The sequence below is a fragment of the Peromyscus californicus genome, unplaced genomic scaffold (assembly GCF_007827085.1).
Source record: "Peromyscus californicus insignis strain IS unplaced genomic scaffold, ASM782708v3 Scaffold_3__1_contigs__length_106647218, whole genome shotgun sequence".
Lineage (NCBI taxonomy): Eukaryota > Metazoa > Chordata > Mammalia > Rodentia > Cricetidae > Peromyscus > Peromyscus californicus.
This window is the reverse complement of record NW_026294551.1, coordinates 80194955-80216617: the sequence shown is the minus strand read 5'-3', so window position 1 is coordinate 80216617 and position 21663 is coordinate 80194955.

Sequence of the window (21663 nt, the reverse complement as noted above, 5' to 3'; positions counted from 1 at the left end):
ACTATAAAATTCTCCGGTTACTTTCCTTTACCTATTTTAGTGCTTGTTTCTGCTGTTTTCCAAATACTGTAGTACTGAATAGCAATTGCCCTTGCTGCATGGGCTTACCTACAACATAGTTTGTTACATATGGTTGCTAATTATGAGGCAAAAGCGTGCCCATTAGAGGCACTTACTTTGGAATTTATAATGTGATACTTTGAGTGAAATAAAGCATGAAATATGACTTTTGTGGCTGAGAATAAGAGGATATGAAACTATTTATTTATGTTAGGACTGGTGGTTAATTTAGTATGATATATTATGTTTAGAAAGGGTACTGCCACGGGACAAAGCTTTCTTTCACCTCTTTTGGGCCAGGAGTCATTTCTGCTCAGTTATCCAGGATCTTTGTCCGGGTCTTAGCTACAATGTTCCACATTCTTCTCCATTTCCATATCTTGGTTTTCTAAACTTCAATGTCTGGGACTACTCTGTTTGGCTTGATTTGTCTGTTCCAATAAACAGCCTGTTATAGGAGTTCCCTGTATGTGCTATGTAGAAAGAATGCCTGGAAGTAAAGTCTGGCTCTGCCTCAGATTAGTGTTCTCAGGGCCTCTGCTTCCTGAAAAAGGAAGGGTGATTATAATTAGCTCACAAAGTTATTGAAAGGATGAAATACCTAACAACACATTAAGCATTTAGAGGTTGATAGGAAATTTTTAGTAAACATTGCTGTATGTTTTCACAATAATTTGGTTACATATAAAATAGAAGCCATAAAAAAGCATATTTATAGGCCTAACACCTTATTTCACACCCAATATCTGCTCTCCTCTCTTTTCCTCACTCTTTTATCTCCTCCCCTGCTATTCACTCCTCTTCTCTTCCCTTTACTCTCTTCCCTTGCCACACCTCCCCTTCCTATCCCCCTTCTTGAGATAGGTTCTCACCACATAGCACATACTAGCCATGAAATTGCTTTGTAAACCACTAGGTTATTTTTTAAGTTTTGTTTATTTCTTTTTTATGTATGTGTGAGAGAATGCTTACATGAATGTATGTGTACCACATTCATGCCTGGTGCCCACAGAGGCCAGAAGATGGCATTGGCATTGGATTCCTGGAACTGGAGTTATAGATGGTTATAAGCTGCCATCTGGATGCTGGGAACTAAACTTAGATCCTCTGTAAGAGTATCAAGTGCTTTTACAGTTGAGCCATCTCTCCAGCCCCAAGTCAGGTATTTATTTAAATGTACTAGCTTTTGAAAATAGATTTTGGTCTTTTGAGTCTTTTTCTTACTTTGGAGAAATCACAAACCTGATCATTATTATTTTACTCTATTCTCTTATATAAAGGATTTGTATGATGTATGTATCTGATTATGATCATTGGCTGACAGTGGATTCCTCAGCTGTGTAACCTTGGTGAGCTCAGTGGCCACAAAGAAGACCATGGCTGAACTCAATGGGTCACAAAAACAAAGCAAAAGATGTTAATATGAGAGAGGTACTTTGAAGTGTTAGCAAGGGTAGGAGGGAATGGGAGAATATAGAGGTGAGAGTAACTAAAGTGCATCATATACCTGCCAAAGAACAAATTTAGTAAACTAAAAAGAATGGATTTCAGTAAATCAACTAAAGAATATAAAAACTTGCTCCTCAAATAGAGGACACTTTCATAGATAAATGGTGTTGTTAAGATTGAAATTATATGGTCTAATGGAGTATCTTACTAGGCTAATTTCTAATCCATGATTTATGTATTATACTATTCACATACTTGCAGCTGATTTGGAGTTCAGTTCCTCCATATCCTGTGTCTATAGTCTGTGGTATCTTCAACAGTAAGGTCTGACCTTCAGTTTCTGGGAAGCAACCAAAGGCAATGGCAATAGCCATTGGGAGCCTTTTGGACTCCTCCTATGAACAATTCAAAGACTTTTTCCTTGCCTGGCACTCATTTTTGTTGGGTAGTCTATAGCTCTTGGAGGGAGCATTGTCAGCCCAAATGGCTTTATATATGTGTGTGTATATCTGTATATAAATACACACATACATACATACATATATTATACAATATCTGTATATGTGTACATACTGCATTGTATATAATATATATGTACATTAAATGAACATAAAATAATGTTTCTCTGTGAAATAAGTTACTGAGTTGGAATCATGGACCCAAGATTTTTGAGATTAGAAAGATATGGGCTCAAATCTAGAATCTACATGCAATCTTAAATAAATGACTGAATTTCTGAGATTGTTCATCTGGGAGAATGATATTAATAACTCTCATTATAAAGTGAGGATTATAAGAAAAATAAAAATGATGCTTGTTTTATTTATTAAGTTAGAAAGTAGTGAAATTTCTCCAAAGAACTGGCACTATAACACAATGGGATTTCCTAGAACTCTGAGAACTAGAGATATACATATTCCTTGAGGACTCTAGTTATAAAGCATAATTTCCTCATCCCATTTGTCCCTGGCCCACTGTACAATTTACACCATAGAAGAATCCGAAAGAAGCAGTACTGGGCTGTGCATATCTGTTCTTCCAGGGAGAGTCATATCAAGATCTAATTAAGTTAAATTCTAATACCCACGTGTGTGTGTGTGTGTGTGTGTGTGTGTGTGTGTGTGTGTAAATTATGAGCCACTGCAGTTTGTGAAAGTAGTCATTATTTTCTGTCTCATTGGTGTTTGAATGGAGAAAGCCCAAATGTGCAGCTCATATCATCAGAGGCAAGGGCTAAGACTGGTGATCTAGGCAATGAAAGGGAGGTTTGGGCCTTTGTTTCTTCTTTCAACCATCACAATAATTCCAAATTATTGTCACCCTTAGAAGGTTAAAGCCATACTCATTCTTACTTTATGTTGAACACACCTCAGGGTAAACTGCAGCAGCCTAAGGTGTTGAGTGACACATGATCCATTCAGATTTCCAAGCACAACTCTTTCAAGAACATGCAGTTTCCTGCTTCTGTTTGATCACTTCATTTTACCTCAGTTGCTGCTAATATATGATCCCAGACTTGGCTTCCTAGGGAGCTGTAATCAAGGACTACAAGCTCCTTGCTGAGAGACACATTAGTATTCTTTCTAGAATTGATGTATGATGTGTATTATCATTGTGTATTACACTTGCCTTGGTTCTATCTATACGCAATGGAAACACTTGCTGCCATATTCCTTTAAGCAGTAAAAAACAAACACATGAGTAATTTTTTTCAAAGTTCTTTTTTCAAAACAAAGTTGCATGAGTAATTTAAATGGCATAATTACAAACTATGCATTAAAGAAAAGTTCACGCCTCCCTAAAAATGTTAATTAGGGTCTTCTTATTCTCTATTGTAGATTTTGTTATGAATTTAATTTTCTTCTTGCTGCCTCTTTTGATTGTGTATAAATAGGATATACTATATGAGTGGAGGGTTATTATATTCAAATATGTTGAGAAACTTTGTAACTCTAGTGCATGGTGCCTTAGTAGTCATCTCACAACATAATGCAAATTTGGGCCAAAATAAGCCATTTATCTTTTAGTACATACCTAGTCTATTCCTCATATGACAAGCTACAAAATAGGGAAAAATAATTAGTCCTGATAACTTCTAGCTAAAAGGTAACTTTTTGATTTATTTCTTCAGCAGGTTAATTCACCCTTAGTGCTAATACTGCTATTCTGTCCTGCTTCAGCATCCTCTTTCAGCTTCTTGGTTCCGACTAGAAACCAAATCCTTCAACCCAAACTTTATCCTTAGTAGAAAAGTGAAAGCAGAGTAGAAAATATAATCATTTTAGTAATGCTTGTCTATATCATAAATATTTTGTTTTCCCTGAAGATTCACAGTGGGAAGACTCTTCAAAAACTGTAATTTTAAAAACAGCCTGAAAATTGATTTTCTTTCTTTATTCTAACAGGTCATTCTAGCAAGAGGACTCTAACCTGAAACTCTGAGTATGCTTCAGAGTGCGTGATAAACAGCTAATTACCTGTCAGTTACCATAGCAATGTTTACAGGAAGACAGAAAAGCTCTCCGTGCCCTGCTACCCTGTCTGAGGGAGGAAAACCCACATAATTTCTTCTTTTTAGTCCCTAGTGGAGCTGCTGGCAGCAATTTTAAAATATTCTTCACTTGGCAAATTCTTATATGACCAATTTAGCTTCCAGGCTTTGAGCAAAGTCTGTGGATCTGAGTAAGCAGATAGGGTAAAACAGATTTCAAGGATCTGTGAGATGCTGAAACAATAGACTCTAAAGAGTTGTTCTGTTCAGAACAGACCAAATTGCACTACTCCCTCAAGGAGCCATCTTCAGGGCCCTCCACCTAGCCCCATGAATTTCCCAAACAAGCATCTATTGGTTGCTGGGGCAACATGGTACTTTTTCTTTCAACACATAGTTTTTGAGCTCGTCATGGGCCAGCCCAATATAGCCTAAAGGGAGCAGGAGTTGAGGTGGACCGATGGAATGTTTTAGAAATGGTTATAGGTATCCAGTCCCAACAGGCTGTAAAACATCATGTTAGCCCATGTTTCAAAAAGATAACAACAACAGAATCTCCACCAATACATGCACTTCTGAAAAGTCCCCATCCTAGATTTCTCCTACCAAATGTTGTCTCCCCTTGATCCCTGGTTGTGCATTTTGATTTGGGACTCCAGACTGTGAAAATGCCATGCGCTTGCATTCTACCCTCGGAGGATGTTTGCTTTTGGACTCAGCTACCTAACAAAAAGATAATAAGGTATCATGGATTATCACTGTTTAATGTCATATAGTAACGACTATCAGCAACCAGGTATATGGCTTGTCTTCCCTACGATACTGAACTTCATTCATTGGATGCTCCAAAGCCCTAACTCTTCTCAGATGAAGGCACCATCAGCAGAGAATGGAAATAAACTACCTCCTGTGTGCCCAATCTAAAATTCTGATCTGCTGTTGGCTTGCTAACTAGATTATTTTTATGATGTATATACCCTTCCCCCAACCCAGGCAGTGTTTTAAGCAGTCCTCAAGTACTTTACGCAGATAAGTACAGGATCAAGTTAGCATATTAGATCATACTAGTTTTGAAAAACTAGTTTTGAAAAACATTAGCAAAGGTAAACCTGTTAAAGAGAAAGACATAGAAAAAATATATGGGTGGGCATAGGACATTTAGATAATAATTCAAGAATTACATGGAAGCCAAAATCTCATGTACTATATATAGGTGGACAGTGAAACACAGGAAAAGAGGTTGTGGTAGTGCCCCTGTCCTGAAAACCAGGCAGCAGATGACACCTTTAATTGTGATAGAAGACACTGGAAAAGGAGCCTCACATTTAATTGGAGCAGCATATTGAAACTAGGAAGTAGATATGAAAAATAATTTTTAAAAAAAGCATGTTCTAAGATTGTCTGTTGTCAAGAAAGTCAGCCAGAAACTTTCAAAAGGCAGTTGTTGGGACTAGAGAGATAACTCAGCAGGTAAGATAGTACTGATGTTACAGAAAACCCACATTTAGCTCCAGCACTGGGATCCTGATATTGCAAAATCACCCATATCACCAGTTCCAGGGATTCTGACACCTTTGACTTTTGCAATCACCTGAACTCACAAACAAGCACACACACACACACACACACATACACACACACACACTGAGAGAGAGAGAGAGAGAGAGAGAGAGAGAGAGGCATTCATATAATTAAATATAATATAAATAAATCTTTAAAATGGCAACTCTTATTCTAGCCCAAGTAAACACATCATAATAATTAAGACCAGAGAACATTCCAGAAGCCTGTTCACTGAACAAGTGCAAGTTAATTCTGGGTTTAAAAGTTAGAAATAATTAAGTGGTATTTTCTCAAAGTTACACTTTTAAATAAGAAAAATTAAAAAAAAACTTTTTTTTCTTTTTTTTTTAAGCAGTTAAGTCTCAAATAGTGACAGGTTAAGCTGTTTCAGAACACAACTTCACAAATTGTTTGAAATAAAATGAGCAATCCCCATCACTGTCCGACAACTGCTAGTTTGAACCTAACTCAAATTAAGTGAATATTCTTCCAGACCAACTTAACACAAGTTCTGTGTCATACAAAAGCAGCAGAATCACCAGGCTTTCCTGCTTGCATAGCCTAAGTGGTACAAGTCTAGCCAGTTTGTACTTGAAACTTAGTGAATGTAGAGTTAGAGATGTTGCTAACTTTGATTGTAATAAAAGGAAGCTGATTTCTTTCCTGTGAAGCTTCTAAAATCTTAATGCTTTGCATATCCTTAACAAGAGTCTAGAGTATGCAAGCTTATCCATAGTGCTAATAAAGAGACACTGTTTCTTTTGGGGTCGAGTTCAACAGTGGCAATAGTTTAAAGAAAACAGATTATCCATTCTGTTTCTTCCTCCCTGACATTAATATGTGGGGGGAGAAGGAATGGTACTAAAACTGAGTCTGAACTTGACACTCGTGTGTGCCAGCAGAGGTGGAAGGGCAGCAATATGCTAATGCATATTAGCTGCTTTACCTCGTTATGCAGTTGTTTAGAGGTTTTGATTAATGGAAGCATTATTAGCAACAACAGCACTGGGTTCTTTTTCATACAGGCAGCGCTTCACTCCTAAAGGTAGATGCATTAATCTCTCTTATTTTGTTTACCTTTTCTCTCCTTCTTTATAAATACTTCCCCATGTACCATTGCTACAGTGGAAAGTCATTCGAATTAATTTGCCTACCAGAAAAATATCCTTAACTAGAAAAGGATCCACAGTGAGATGGGCCTATGATTCTCCAATTACATATAACTGATATATAGAAAAATATGCATAAACACTTGTAATATGCCTCTCCCATGGTAAGGCCCAATATAGGTAGAGAAAACTAGTTCAAAGAGTTTTTTTACAAGAACTCATAGTTCTTGAAAAGCTAGGAAATAAGTACTAGACTGCTCAGATAAGTACTGTAGATGAAATCAGAGAATAAAAGATCTGGGAAAACCTTAGAAATAACCCACAGTGGTACATTTGTATAAAGAATGAAAATTGCAAGCTTTCTTTGACATGATTGGGGGGATGTGGGATCATTCAAACTATAAAAAAAGCTGAAGGTGGAAACCTATTCTGACGTTCAGAGGATTTCCATTGAGTTTAAAGGGTTTGACTCCCCCACTCCCTTCCTTGAATTGGTTTCACTCCTTCCTTTTTTCATCCTGGTAAATGTCCCATATAACAGAGGATACCCTCAACCAAATGCTCATTCTTAACACCTCAGAGTTTCCCTCAGTCGATCCTTAATCCCTCGAGGCTCAGCTGTCAAAATATACATATCAAATGATGTTATCACTATCAATACCCTGAACTGCATCTCTTTTTCAGAATTTTTCCACTTTGTCTCCCTGCTTATGGGTCATCTGGGCAAGCCTAATCCATATATGACCAAAATTCATTCTTAAAACATCTAACTTTTTAAAAAATGTTTAAAAATAGGCAGATTGTGTTATTTGTTAATTTTCATGTAGTAAATGTTTCCATAAGTATGCACAGATCATTAAAGCCTAACTTTAAACTGATGCCATTGAAAGTACATTTGGAAAAACAAAACAAACAAACAAAAAACAAGCTAACTCCATTCTCAAAAACTGGTGTGATCCAGTGCTACCGTAGCATTGTATTTAATCAGAGAATTGGATTAAAGTTGATAAGAAATTGTACTTAGATATTAGTTGAAAAGACAGAGAACTTTCTTTTGTTGTTTTGAGACAGAATCTTACTAAATAACCTGTGTTGGTATTGACTCATGATCTTCCAGCCTCAGCCTAAAAGATTGCTCAGATTACAGTAGACTACCATGTTGGGCTTGAGAGAGAGCCTACTTGTTCCTCTAAATGAGAAACTGGAGAGAAAGTTACCTTCCAGCATCACTAAATTCAGTTACTCAAATGTTGTGTTAAAAATTTTGCTTTCATAATTTATTTTTTATTATTTATTCAAAAGTCATTCTTGCAAGCTCATTTTGTGTCAGACACTATCCTGAGTGTTGAGTAAAATAGACATAGTTCTACATTCATGAACTTGTAATCTAGTGGTAGTCACAAATCATAACAAGGGCCATAAAGAAAAACAAGACAGCATCTAGATCTGTAAACAGGAGGTGAGCTGCATCAATATCTTGGGGAGAGCATTTCCTAAAAGGACCAGCAGGTAGACTGGTATTGGGACTGGAACATATATGCATTTTAAGGGTCAAAATCTGTGTGGGAGAACCAAGTTAGTGGGACACTAGTAAAAGAGATTTAAGGGAAAGAAACCTTACAGGTATGACCCTGTATCAAGGTAAATAATTTTGATTTCATTTTAAAATGGATGCAAAACTATTGGAGGTCTTGCACAATAAAGCGTTATAACTTGAATTATATTACAAAAGAGCTTATCTACCAGACAGTATTGTGTAGAGAAAGCAGGAAATCATTTAGGGGATGGTAGTTAGAAAATAAGTGAAAAAGGAAGGTGGTTGGAACCGAGATAAAGCTACAAATCTGGAGAGAGGTGGATAGATTTTTGACTGAGGAGATTTAATGATACACAAGATGTGTAGTGAAGAAAAAGAGGAAAGTTGTATTTGATGTTTATGTGACCTAAGCAGAAACAAACCTTCATGTCCACATATTTTTTGAGACTCACAAAACAGTATAATAGACCACCTCAGGGAAGAAATGTGGGATGATGATAAAAACATGGCAATTATTCATGAGTGGAAATACAATGTTTAAAGCCATGGGCACAGAATATAAATAAGAAGAGAGAAATCTAAGATCAAGCCCTTTTTGAGAAGAAGAAAGCCTGGTCACAAAGATGAGAAATAAAGGACAATTGTAAAGTAGATGTCCTGAAAGTCACCTGAAGTCAAAATGCCAGACAGGTGGTCTAGGTACAGGAAGGATTATTATTTTTTTATCCATATATCTTTACTTTCAAGTGTTCATTGCAAAAATGTGATTGGTCTGGTTTACGCCTCTGGCTTCTGCTATGCTATCAATGTTGAGCTGTTGAAAATTACCAGTGCCCAAGTCCAGTGCAGAATTTAGAGGGAGTGAGAAACAAGAATAGATATGTTTTAAAACTCCTTAGGGGAATCTAATATATACCACAGGCTGAGAAAAACAGTTCTAGAAAGTTCCAATAAAGAAAAGGTGAACTTAAAAAAAAATGTCAGACAGGTAGGAATGATGGTCAGGGCCAAAGGTTCCTGGGATGCTGGATAGAATGAGAGCATGACAAGGGTGGTTACAGCATGGTGATGGCATCATGGTTCTGACAGATGAGGGCTGGAGAAGAAATGGGATAGCAAGAGGAGGAGAAAAGGAGCAGAGAAAATAGTTTGAGGGAAACAGAAAAAAACAAGAAGAATTTGAAGGAAGATGTAGAAGTTAAGGAACGTTTCTCTTTGTTTGTTTCAGTCAACACAGACCACAGGGAATAACACAGTAAGCAGGGCACTGAGAGTGGTAAAGGGCGGAAATCGGGGTAAACTCAATGGTAAGGGCTGTGGCTTCAGAGCACGAGCAGACTGCCATTGTAATCAAGGGAAGGAAAATACATCACCATGAAAGTTGGAAGGGTGGTTGACTGAGCAGTGGGAAGTTCTATTGTTTGTATTTTCACAGTGAAATAAAAATCTGGGTCATTGAATGTAATTGATTAGGGAAGGAAACATTGGAAGCTTGAAGGAGAAGGGGAAGTTTGGGGTGGATCTCTCAGAAAATAAGAGACTAGATTGACTAAAGAAGTATGTTATAACTGCCAGGCATTGACAAAACCTCATAGAGACTGTCAGTCAATTTTCTGCTTTTATTCTATAGAAGGTTCAATCCTGTGTGTACCAACATGACTCCCTGCTTCTCTTGTCTTATCTCCTCCCACCTGAGAAAATCCAGAGAAGTAAAGCCTATTTCTCAATAGTTCCAAAAATGCATCTCAGTGAAGCCCCTGTATTTGACTATAGCCTTTGTTTAGGCTTGATCTCAACACTCTGGTCATGGGATGCTGTGCTTGGTCATGCAAATATCCTAAGAGGATGGAATAGAATTGAAGTCAGACCATTCATCTAAGGTTAGAAAGGAAATGGTTGGGCTGGTGAGATGGTTCATTTGGCAAAGTACATGCTACCCAAGCATGAGGACCTAAGTGTCAGTCCCCAGTGGGCATCTGTAATCCCCGTGCTGAGAAACAGGCAAATCCCTGGAGCTCTTTGTCCATCCAGCCTAGACAAATCAATGAGCTGTGGGAACAGCAAGAGAAAAACATCTGCCTTACAAACTAAGTTGGAAAGCACCCATCAGTGCACTCTGACACATATGTACCTCCCCACACAGAGATAAATAAATACACAAAATAAAGAGAAATGGTGACTGACCATAGACAATCATAGTATATATTGCCATATGAGTCTCTAATAAGAGCTATGCAGTCAAAACAGCCAGTATTGGCCACACTGCATAGTACCATCATTTTTACTTGCTGGGGAAGTTGTAAAGAAGAGTAGAGTATCATAAATGTCCTCTAAGAATCCTTTCAGGCTAATAATCTGTCATTCCCTGGCTTTACAGCCCCCAAACTTGAGTTGGGGAAGGGAACAATTCTACAATCCAATTACTGAAGACTCTCACAAAGCCTCCAAGTTATTTGCAAGCTGAACTTACTCAGCATGCTTGCTCTCTGCTTGTGGCATACACACTGTTTCTGCCACCCTGTCATATATTCGCTGTACCAATGCTTTTTTTATCTCTGGATTTTTTTTCTACACCTGTCGTACTTCATTGAATTTTCCTTAGAACTTCTCATATTCAAAAGAAAATAAGATTTATTTTTAACACATATTTTCCGTCATTATTCTAAAACACAGTTCACTTTTTATCTAATTCTAACTAGATATGTGTTTTTTAAAAAATGTTCCTCCCTAAGAATTTTTGTCATGGATTTATATTCTTAGTGTTTGTGCATTCACATAAGTTGCTATGGTAATAGTATAAAATTATTCCAAGTCTCCAGGGCTTCCATGAAACTTTGTATGTAGGATTTAGAAATAACATTTTTATAAGCCCTGCATTTCAATTAATAAATAAAGTAAGCACAGACTCCTAACAAGCATATGGTGGGGCAAAACAAATAAGCAAACAGGATTAAAAGATACTACATCATTGCCCTACTAAGGCTAGACATTCCATGTGGTAGGTAAAGGCATTGCCTTGAAAGCTGCAGAACTAAGTGATTATGATCTGGGACTGAAATATTTATATCTGATGCCCTTGTCAGATTCCTTGGGTTTAGAAATCGGCATTGCCCTTGGTTCTTTTTCTTGATCTCTATACCAGTACAGAGAGTATATTTATTTATTCCATAAAACAAGGAAGCTCCAGGCTGGCTGGCTTCTCTGCAGGACACAGGGGAGAGGAACTTCTTGAATCAGGCTTCTGTCAGGAAGCTGTTTTGAACTTGACCTCCAGAGCCAGAATAAACTGATAGAAGCATTTTTAATCCCAAAGAGACATTGCTCAAGTTCTGCATCAAACACTTTTTCGCTCTCCATTTTCCTCTTAAACAATACAAGAGACCTAATCAGTCCCCTTTAAGAACCCTGGATAAGGCAAGTTTTTCTCCCTTTCACACAGACTGCACTTCAATCTTATCCTTGGTCCTCTCACAGAACATAGAAATCACTTTCAACTTAAAGATTTGAAAAGAAAAATAGGACCAAAAATGTTTCTCACAGAGGTAGCCTAGGGTAGTTTATCTCCCCTCCCCTATTCCCAGCTCAAACTTCAAGCTATGTCTGTAATCCTACAGGCATGGTGGGTGGATTAGGAATGTCCAGATTTTTTGGCTCTGCCACATGAGTTTTCAATATAGTGTAAATACAGTTTAAACATAGTGTAAAAATATTTTCAATTTAAAAAGTGAAGGATACACAAATTATTGACAGCCTGATTAACTATGCATTTATAAACAATTTTTCCAGTCATCTAACCCTTCCTTATTTTCAGGAATTGGAAAGCTCCTTCTGAGTTATTCTTTCTGTTTGTTGTTGATGAATTATTAAGGACTCTGAGATGTTCTGAGTTCTTCCTCCTCACTCTCCATGGGTATTTGGTTAAATGAATTGGCGATAGCATTGGATTTAGTAAACTGAGAAAAGCATATGCCCTCCCCATCACATGGCTGATTCACCGAAAGCCTGGCAAAACCAAAAAGGGCAAAAGAAGAGAATTTCTTCTCTCTGCCAGATGATCTTTGAGCTGTGACTTTGTTCTCTGGCCTTTGGACTGAAGCTTGGGCTGAAACTTTTGAATTAAGGCTGTTAGTTCATATAAAGTACTTTGAAAATTATCTAGCACCAAGTAAAAAGTAGCTACTAGGTGCTATTTAGTTGACTACTTAAGAAGTGCTGCCTACATCTCAAACAAGAGGCATTTATTTTTCTGAGTTACCAAAATAAGTAAAATTCCTGCCGTGTGGTGTTCTGAAAAATCTACAAAATTACCTGCTTATCTCAACATGAGAGTATCATGACTAATAAGAACAAAAAAGAAAATACTACAGGAAGTTACAAAGCTAATTAATTAATTAATTGTTGAGTTCTCTTAAGCTTTAGTATGACACACAGTCTTAAAGTTTTGGTATATATGAATAAAACTCCCACCAGAACTCCAATTTGACCCTTTCATAAATGTTTGAGATTTTCAGTTGTAGGCTGGGAACAGTTGTGCTCACATTTTATCCCAGCACTTGGAAGCCAGAGGCAAGAGGATCTCTGTGAGTTCGAGGTCAGTTGGTCTGTGTAGTGAGCTGAAGGACAGCCTGGGTTACATAGTAAGAGCCTCTCTCAAACAAACAAAAAAAAGATATTTAGTTGTACCTTAATCATTTAACATTCAATGATAAGCAGGTGAATGAACAAGTACTGATAAACCTTTCCTAATTTTGTCCTCTGATGGCCCCGCTGCTTTATTATTTTACATATACGTGAATGAGGGCAAGAGACTTAGTCGAGACAGATTTCCAATGACTCAACAAGCATTTATTATTTTTCATATATACATTTGTATGCATACATATGTATGTCAATCACTGTCATGGGTGTCAGTAATACATTATGAACAAAAAGGGTTTAGGAGGAAGAAGCTCTCTAATATACTATGTGTAAAAGCCAAGTGGGACAACCAGAGCTCTTTATTAACTATCTGGCTGGAAAACTTTTTGTTTGTTAGTAGGATTGGAAAATGACTGGTTCTGCCATGATGATCTAGACAGAGATAGAGGACAGAAAAGGATGTGGTGAGCTTAAATCCCAAAGATAAAAGCCCATTGGGATTGAATGTCATATTGGACCCCCTTTTTAAAATGTGAAAAATCTATTGTGATGAAACTTCTGTTTGTTCTTCAGGACAAAGACATTAAAGGGATTCTTCAGACTTTTCAGTTTTTCCTCTCTGTTAGACATGCATGGGCCACTTAGAAGCAGACTGCACTGTTATGATCCTAGGCTGCTTTTAACCTCATCCCTGGTTGACATGTAGGATCTGTCTTATGTTGGCATTTAGATGATATGTTGAAAGTGAACATGAATAAGGATCCAGGGTATGATTTAAGCATCAAGGTATCTAGGCAAGAGCAGTCCTTCGGTGCTTATCAGCAAGTGTGATGATCAGAAGAGATGAAGAACAAGATGGAGAAGTAGAAAAGGACAGAGAAAGATGAACAGCTCTGCACTAATGGCAAAGATCTCCCCTGAATGCTACGGCAACCATACTTCACCCACCCAGTATTTGTAACTTATGGATGTTCAAAGTGGTTATTTTTTAAAGGCCACCTTGATATGTCTTTTTTAAAAATGTAAACATTTCATTTACACATCTATTCCACAACTTGGAGCAGAAAGGGGTTAAGCAGCACATTGTCAGATGACACCACATCACATGACAGAAGAGGCGCTTACTCTCAAAGAATTTGCAAACCATTGAGAGAACAGACAAAATAAATAAATAAGGAAACAATAAATAAATACTTGCCTATTGTAATTCGAGATTTAAAAGATTTATGTTCACACTTTTGCCACAGAACAAAAAAATTCTGTTTAGAGCGCTGCCTGCTGGTACATAGCTGTAATCCCAGCACTTGGGGAAGCCGAGGGAGGAGGTTTGAAAGTTCAAGGATAGTTTAGGTAACATAACGATTCCCTGTCTCAAAGAAAAAGAAAAAAGAGAGAAAGAAAAAGATCTGCTCAGACGACTCAGTTACTGGGTTATTCCTATCTTCTGTACTGGCTTCTTTTTGTTTCTGTTTTTGTTGTTATTTTGGTTTTTTTTTTGAAACAGGCTCTCAAAGTGAAGGCCTAGCCAAAACTTTCTATGTAGAACAAGATGGCCTCATCTTGACAGTAATCCTCCTACCTCTCCCCAGTGATAGGATTAAAACTATGAACCACCACTCCAGGCTTTCTGTATGTGTCTTTTTCTGTGAATGAGTATATGAGCACACGTGTTCATGTATATACATAAAAACACATTTTCCTATGAATTTAGTAGACATCAAAGGACAGAACATGGTGAGTCTTCTTCTTGTCCTCATATTTATATTAAGGATTTCAGATATTGTCATATATTTATATTGAAACATATAACATTCTTCATTCAACTTCATTTTAAGTGCCAAATAATAATTATATGTATGGGGAACAATGCAATGCTTTGAAACATGCTAAAATAAGTCACCACCAACAATTTTTAACTATTTTATTATTTTAAATTTTCTTTTAGGAAAATGGCTAGCTGAACTTTGTAAATCCATAAGTGAGGAGAGAAAAAGGAATCAACTTATTTACCCAAGTTAACACTCAAAATGCTAAATATTTTTATTATACTAAGAAGTTATTTTTGGTCTCATTCTGATGAATTTTTAGCCCAACACAAGAGATATTCTTATTTCTATCACTATAGATTAGTTTTCAATGTTTTTTATATTTTTACTTACATAAAAATTATTTTGTGTTGAATGTAAAATACCTAGTTCTCTTATTCAACACAATAATTTGGGAATGTGCCCATATTGGTCCATGAATAATTTTTCTGTTGCTGATCACTGCTCCATTTAACAAATATCCCACAATTTCAAAGTACAGCATTGTTGATGGACATTTGGATTGCTCTTTATTTGGGGCTATTATAATTATACATTTGCTGTGTCATTCTGATAAAAGTTATAGCCATGTGCATTTATTTCTCTTGGACACAGACTATAAATGGAATTTCTAGTATATTAGGTTGGTTTCTATTTATTGGAAACTGCAAAAATGCCATTCTAAACAGTTAAGTCATTTCTCAGTCTCAATAACATCATACAAAATACCTGTTGCTTCATATCGTCACTGGCACTTGGTCCTTTAGGTTTTAGTTTTAGCTACTCAGAGAGCTGTAGTAGTGTATCATTATGCTCTTCCAGCTTCCCTAATATTCATGATTTTCATGTAGTTACAGATCATTCAATATTTGCTGTGGTGAGGTAATTTATCTTTTTATCACTGATTTTTATAGTTCTTTGTATATTGTAGATTACAATTCTTTATCAGACATGCTTTTCAAATATTTCTGCCTATCCTGTGGTTTAATTTTAAACTTTATTAAAGTCTTTTGATGAGCAGAAGCTTCAAATGCTCATGAAGTCTAATTTATATATTGTTCTCTCATAAGAATAGTTTTGTTTGCATTTTCTTTAGGAAAACTTGGCCTGCCTCAAGCTCCTAATCTCTTACCTCCAGAAAAAAACTTATAGTGCAAATTTTCACTTTTAGTTTATGGCCCATCTCCCATTTAAAAAATCACTATAAATACGTAGCTGTTCTAACACTCTCTATGAGGACATTCTCTTCCCTGTTTATATATGTGCTTTTATAAAAAGCTATTGGCCATATTAAAAAATAATATCATTTCTAGTTCTTTTGTTGCCTAAACTATTTATCCATAACACTTTTATTGTGTCATCCGGTTATATGTCTAGAATAGATGCTTACACACTCTGTCTTAGTTACTTTTCTCTTGCTGTGTTAAGACACCGTGACCAAAGCAACTTATGGAAGAAAGAATTTATTGGGTGCTTATAGTTCCAGACAGTTATTTTCCATAAACATCATCGTGGGGAGCATGGCAGCAGGCAGGCAGGCCTGGTGCTAAAGCAGAAGCTGAGAATTTACATCTTGATCCACAAGCATGAAGCAGAGAGGGACTAACTGGTAATGAATGGGGTTTTAAAACTTCAAAGTCTGCCCCCAGTGATGCATCACCTTCAAGAAGGCCATATTAGTTAACCTTTCCCAAACAGTTCCATCAACCACAGACCAAGTATTCAAATGTATAATATCAAAGCACTTTCACAATGGTTAGATAATAAGCTAATTAACAAACCAATGTGAAAATACAAGAGATTAAGAATTTGTTAGTGTGAGGTTAGCTTGGGACAGCACTTTCCTATCTGCTGGCAGGGTGAGCCCTGGGTAAGCTTGTTCCCTATCTATCTAAAGGCTGTGAATCAACAAATTCAGATATGTTGTAATTCTGTGTCCTTGAGTGTCTGAGAATGTCTCAAATGAGATACTTTTGCCTGAACACTTAACATTGACCAAATGCCTGCCAATGAAGATAATTGCAGGAAGGCAGACCTCTAAGTTTACATTGGAGAAAGGAACAAAGACCTGGTTGTGGGAAACAAGTTTTGACTGTGTGACTGTTTTCAAATGTTGCTGGGGGATGTTATCGAAATACCCCAAATGTATAGGGGAAGTTGTGCCCAATAAATGATCAATCACATTGTTAGAAACTCCTGGAAAAAGAATCAATTGGGAAAGCTACAATAGCACACAAGGAATTCACTGCAGGTAACAGCTAATACATTCAAAAGGCAATATCACCAAAACACCTTGTTTTTTGGCTTCAATCTCCATCAGAGTGCTTGGATCTGATGGGTCAGCCTTGTCAATGCCAGCTGAGTTCCTACTTCATATTTCTGCAACTCACAACAGTATGATCCTATAGTTACTGAAATGAATGATAATTACCAGCAGAAAGGTCACAATAGAACCCTGTTGCTTAGTAGCTGAGAGCTTTATTAGAAGGAAGGGGAGGAGGGAGAAAAAGACCAGGCCTGTGGAGGAAAGAGAGAGAAAGATGGTGGGGTGGGGGGAGAGAGAGAGCAAAGCAAAGAAGGAGGCTGGGGTCCGTGTATGGATTTTTAAGGGCATATGGAGCTACACCATGCATGTGCTGATTGCGTGACCACACTGCGCACACATAGTCACCAGCGCACACTGATGACATAAGAAGCAAAACACTTTGCTTAACTCCTGAACTGTGCCTGTGCAGTCATGTACCTGGAGTGAGGGCAAAATTCTAACAGTGGCTGTTCTCATTCAACCCATCATACCCTCTCCCTATTAAATTCAAGAATAAGAATTTTAAAATACTTTTAGTGCATGTTGCCAAATTTCTTCACAGATTGATAACATGACCAGGACAACTTATAGAAGGAAGAGTTATTTGTATTTATGATTCCAGAGGAAGAGTCCATAATAGCAGAAGATACATGGAAGCAGGCAGCAATCATAATGGAAGGTGATTAGAAATCACACCTGCAATGCAAACCATGAAGCTGAGAGAGAAATTAAAAGTGGACAAGGCTATAAACTTCCAAAGCCCTCCCCAACAATGTTCTTCATCCAGCAAGGCTGCACTTTCCCCAAACAACTCTACTAACTAGGGACCAAATGTTCAAACACATACGGGAGACATTTCTCATTCAAACCAAAACATTTAACATCAGCAGAAGGAAAACTCAGAATGCTTGGTTGTGTGATCTTGCTGCTTACTAAATATGTATTATTGGGAAGTGACCTATGCTTTGGATTTACCAGCTTTGAAGTGGAAGTATTAATAGATTCTACCTCATAAAAATCTATGAGGAAGTAAAAGTGTGAAAATTCAAATGCACACACACACACACACACACACACACACACACACACACTTGGCATTGGTAAGTGTTCAACATATGTTAGCCATTACTCTTAATATGGCATAATTACCAAGCCCTTGAATTTCTGCCTAAGTTTTATTTCTTAGCAATTTAGAAATATTGGGGAAGTTTTTACAGAAAAGTGAAAAGGAATCTCAAATACCTGCAAGTGAGTAAAGAAAGAGCCATAGTGAAAAGAAAGGAAAATCAAACATCAGCTTCTTCAAAAATGTGTTTAAAGTCAGCCTTAGAAACACACCCTCCTTTTTATTTGTGATGATGTTTTTATGCCAAAACTCTATGCAAAACTGCCAGTGTTTATACACACACACACACACACACACACACACACACACACACACACACACACACTTTGGACTTTTCTGGGATGAGCTCTCATACTTTTCCTTAGACTTTCTAAAGGACAGTTGGAGAGAGAATTTCATTTTTAATGCTTTGTTTTGTAGGCTCCCTCCTTATAATCAAAGGATCATCTATCATGGTTCTCCCTGGAAGCCTTAGACATAGAACATTAGCTCTGGATGGTGATTTGAAGTTTCTCTACAGTCTGCAGTTTCCACAAAGGTAAATTAAAAGCTGAGCAAGGAAGTGACAGGCTGCAGTTTATATAGCTACAGAACAGCAGAGCCTGGCAGTAAGCCTCAGAGCTGTAACTCCTGGCATGTACCTATTTTGCTATACCAGATTACTATGTCTCCTCAGGCAAGCCCTCCAGCTTCTATACTTGTCATATTTCTCAATTCACTCCACGTAAAGGTGATCATCATTAACTTATTTATGAAAGTAGAAGAGCCATGGAATAAAGTGAAATGTATTCTCTGAAAGAAAGAAAAAGCAGGTATTAGAAATGATGAAAAATATATTGTATTGTTTTGAAAAATGATTATTAAGCACTTAAAACAGACCAAAGCATTGTGCTAGGCATTGATGTGGCCATGGTTCACATTGCAGTACCATAAGATGACCGGTATTTTTCCTTGTTGAACACTTGATGTTTACATCTTATGCTTCACGGTAAGACAGGGATAGGAGTCTAAATCAGCAGTAGAGTACCAGCTAGCATGTGCCAAGCCCCAAGTTTAATTGCTAGTACTAACAAGAAAGAATTATATAAATAAAAACAGTATATATGCATTTATTCATTGTACATATGTTTTCTTTCTCTTTCATTTCAGGACCTTTGCTAGATCTAGAGAAAGCTAATTATACAGTCAAGGTAATAGGATTTTAAACTATCTGTAGCCCTTAGCATATCTGGCTACAGAAGGTAGAAGTAAAAACAATGGTTTGCACTTTCACTTAGTCTTAGCTGACTAATGACATAGGCTAGTTTGCCTGAAGGGTCTTCACATCTCTGCTCTTCATTTTAAGTATGGAGGTGCTGAACTCACACACACACACACACACACACACACACACACACACACACACACACACACACACACACCATAGATCAAATGAAACGCAAATAATCAACGACTTAACTCCAGTTAAAACCAAATTAAGGAAGAAAATGGGGCCTATACAGGGACACTTTGCGCAGCCTTGGAGGAGGGGATTGGACTTGCCTGGACTGAATCCACCAGGTTGAGCTGAATCCCCAGGGGAGTCCTTGCCCTGGAGGAGATGGGAATGGGGGGTGGGCCAGGGGAACAGCGGGGGGGGGGCAGGGGGGGACAGGAGGAGGGAGGACAGGGGAATCTGTGGCTGGTATATATTAAATCAAATTATAAAAAAAAAAATTAAAAAAAAAAGAAAATGCTTCTATCACTAGATAGCTGGACTATTCCCTGTTGGCTAATTTCCTACGTGGCCCCTAAATCAAAGTACAATTTTTCTTGCCCAAGAAAAAGCATCTGTCAAACTTATGTCATTTTCTTGTGACATAGGCATGCAATAGCTGAGTACTTTGGAAATGTGAACAATGAGCATTTTTGACATAACAGTTGGATCATATCAAAGCTAGCTTGCTACTTGTTCCTTCCTCATCCTCTCTGTGCAGCCAATGTGTACGCAGAATATACTGAAATTAGTATGTTTCCTTTCATCTCACGGTTTTGTGGCCTCGTTGGTGAAAGTAGAGTTTTCTAACATAAAGCAGAATATGGCATGTGCAGAAGGGAGGCAATTTCATAAGTAGAAGGCTACTTCTGTTCAACTGACTAGAAGAACATGATATTGGGATGAACACCTTAGCCCTTTTTTCTACCATATTAGCCATTCTCCTGGAGGAAGAATGAAGGAGTTATTAGCTGCTGATTTCAAAGAAAACTGGATAAATATATAGGACAATTCCCTGCTCTTAAAGGAAAATGATGGATGAGAATAAATTCACTTGGTTTTAAAATGGTCGTACATTAACAAAAGATCTCAACATTGTGGAGGTGGAATAAAGGTTCTTAGTACCTTATTCAATGTTTCCTTGAAATATCTTATTATTCAAAATCAACTTTAAAAAATTAAGTGTTACTCTTTATGTTTCTCTAAGGCTACATATAATAATGGAGCATTTGAGATGCTTTGTAAGTATGATATATATAAGCTGGTTTATTATGGAATATATTATTAATAATTTTATAGTGGTTGCTGGTTTTATACTGTTGGGATATATTATATTAAATATAATGTATTAATAAATTTAATTTTCTTCTTTCAGATATTTTGTGGCCTCTAGAATATTTCAAATTACAAAAATGTTTCACTGAATATGTCTACTGGATAGAACTACTCCAAGTAATTTTTCATGAATATGTTTATGAAGGAAAGCTGCAATTCAGGAACTCTCTCTCTCTCTCTCTCTCTCTCTCTCTCTCTCTCTCTCTCTCTCCTCCCTCCCTCCCTCTGTTTGTGTGTGTGTGTGTGTGTAGAACAACATTCTGGAGTGTGACATAAATGTGGAAAAAGATGGAGAAATGAAGATTTTAGGTCTATACACTTGAGGAATTTAGCCATCAGGGTGATTTGTCATGTGTGACTGTAATTCCTTCTTTTTTAAATCTACCTTTTGGCTTCTTATATCTGTTTCAAGCTCTAGAGCCAGAATAAGAAAACTAGGGTGACTAGACTCCCTTAAACATCCAGGATTAAGAAAAATACGAGGAAGAAAAGACAAAACAACAAAACAGCATTTATGTTGAGCTATACACAGAGATATTAGTGAGAGAAGAGCATTGGAAACTGTGTCACTGTGGGGGTGGGCTTTGAGATTCCCTATGCTCAGGATACCGCCCAGTGTCTTGGTTGACTTCCTGTTGCCTGTAAGATGTAGGATGCTCACTACTCTTCCAACACCACTTTTACCTGCATGCCAGCATGTTCCCCACCATGATGACAATGGACTGAACCTCTGAAAAGAAGCAAACTGAGCAGGGTAAATTACAAAATGTAAGTTTTGAGAAGAAAAAGAGCACCAGGAAGTGGAATGGAGCTAAGTCCTGTGTTCAAGGAGATAAATGGATTAAGAAACTGAGTAAAAGGAGTTGTGACCTCAGAGCAAAATCCCACTCAAGTCTCCAGCCTGTGAAAAGGAATTAAAGAAAATCTTAAGAATATATGGTGGTACACGCCTTTAATCCCAGCACTCAGGAGGCAGAGGCTGGCGGACTT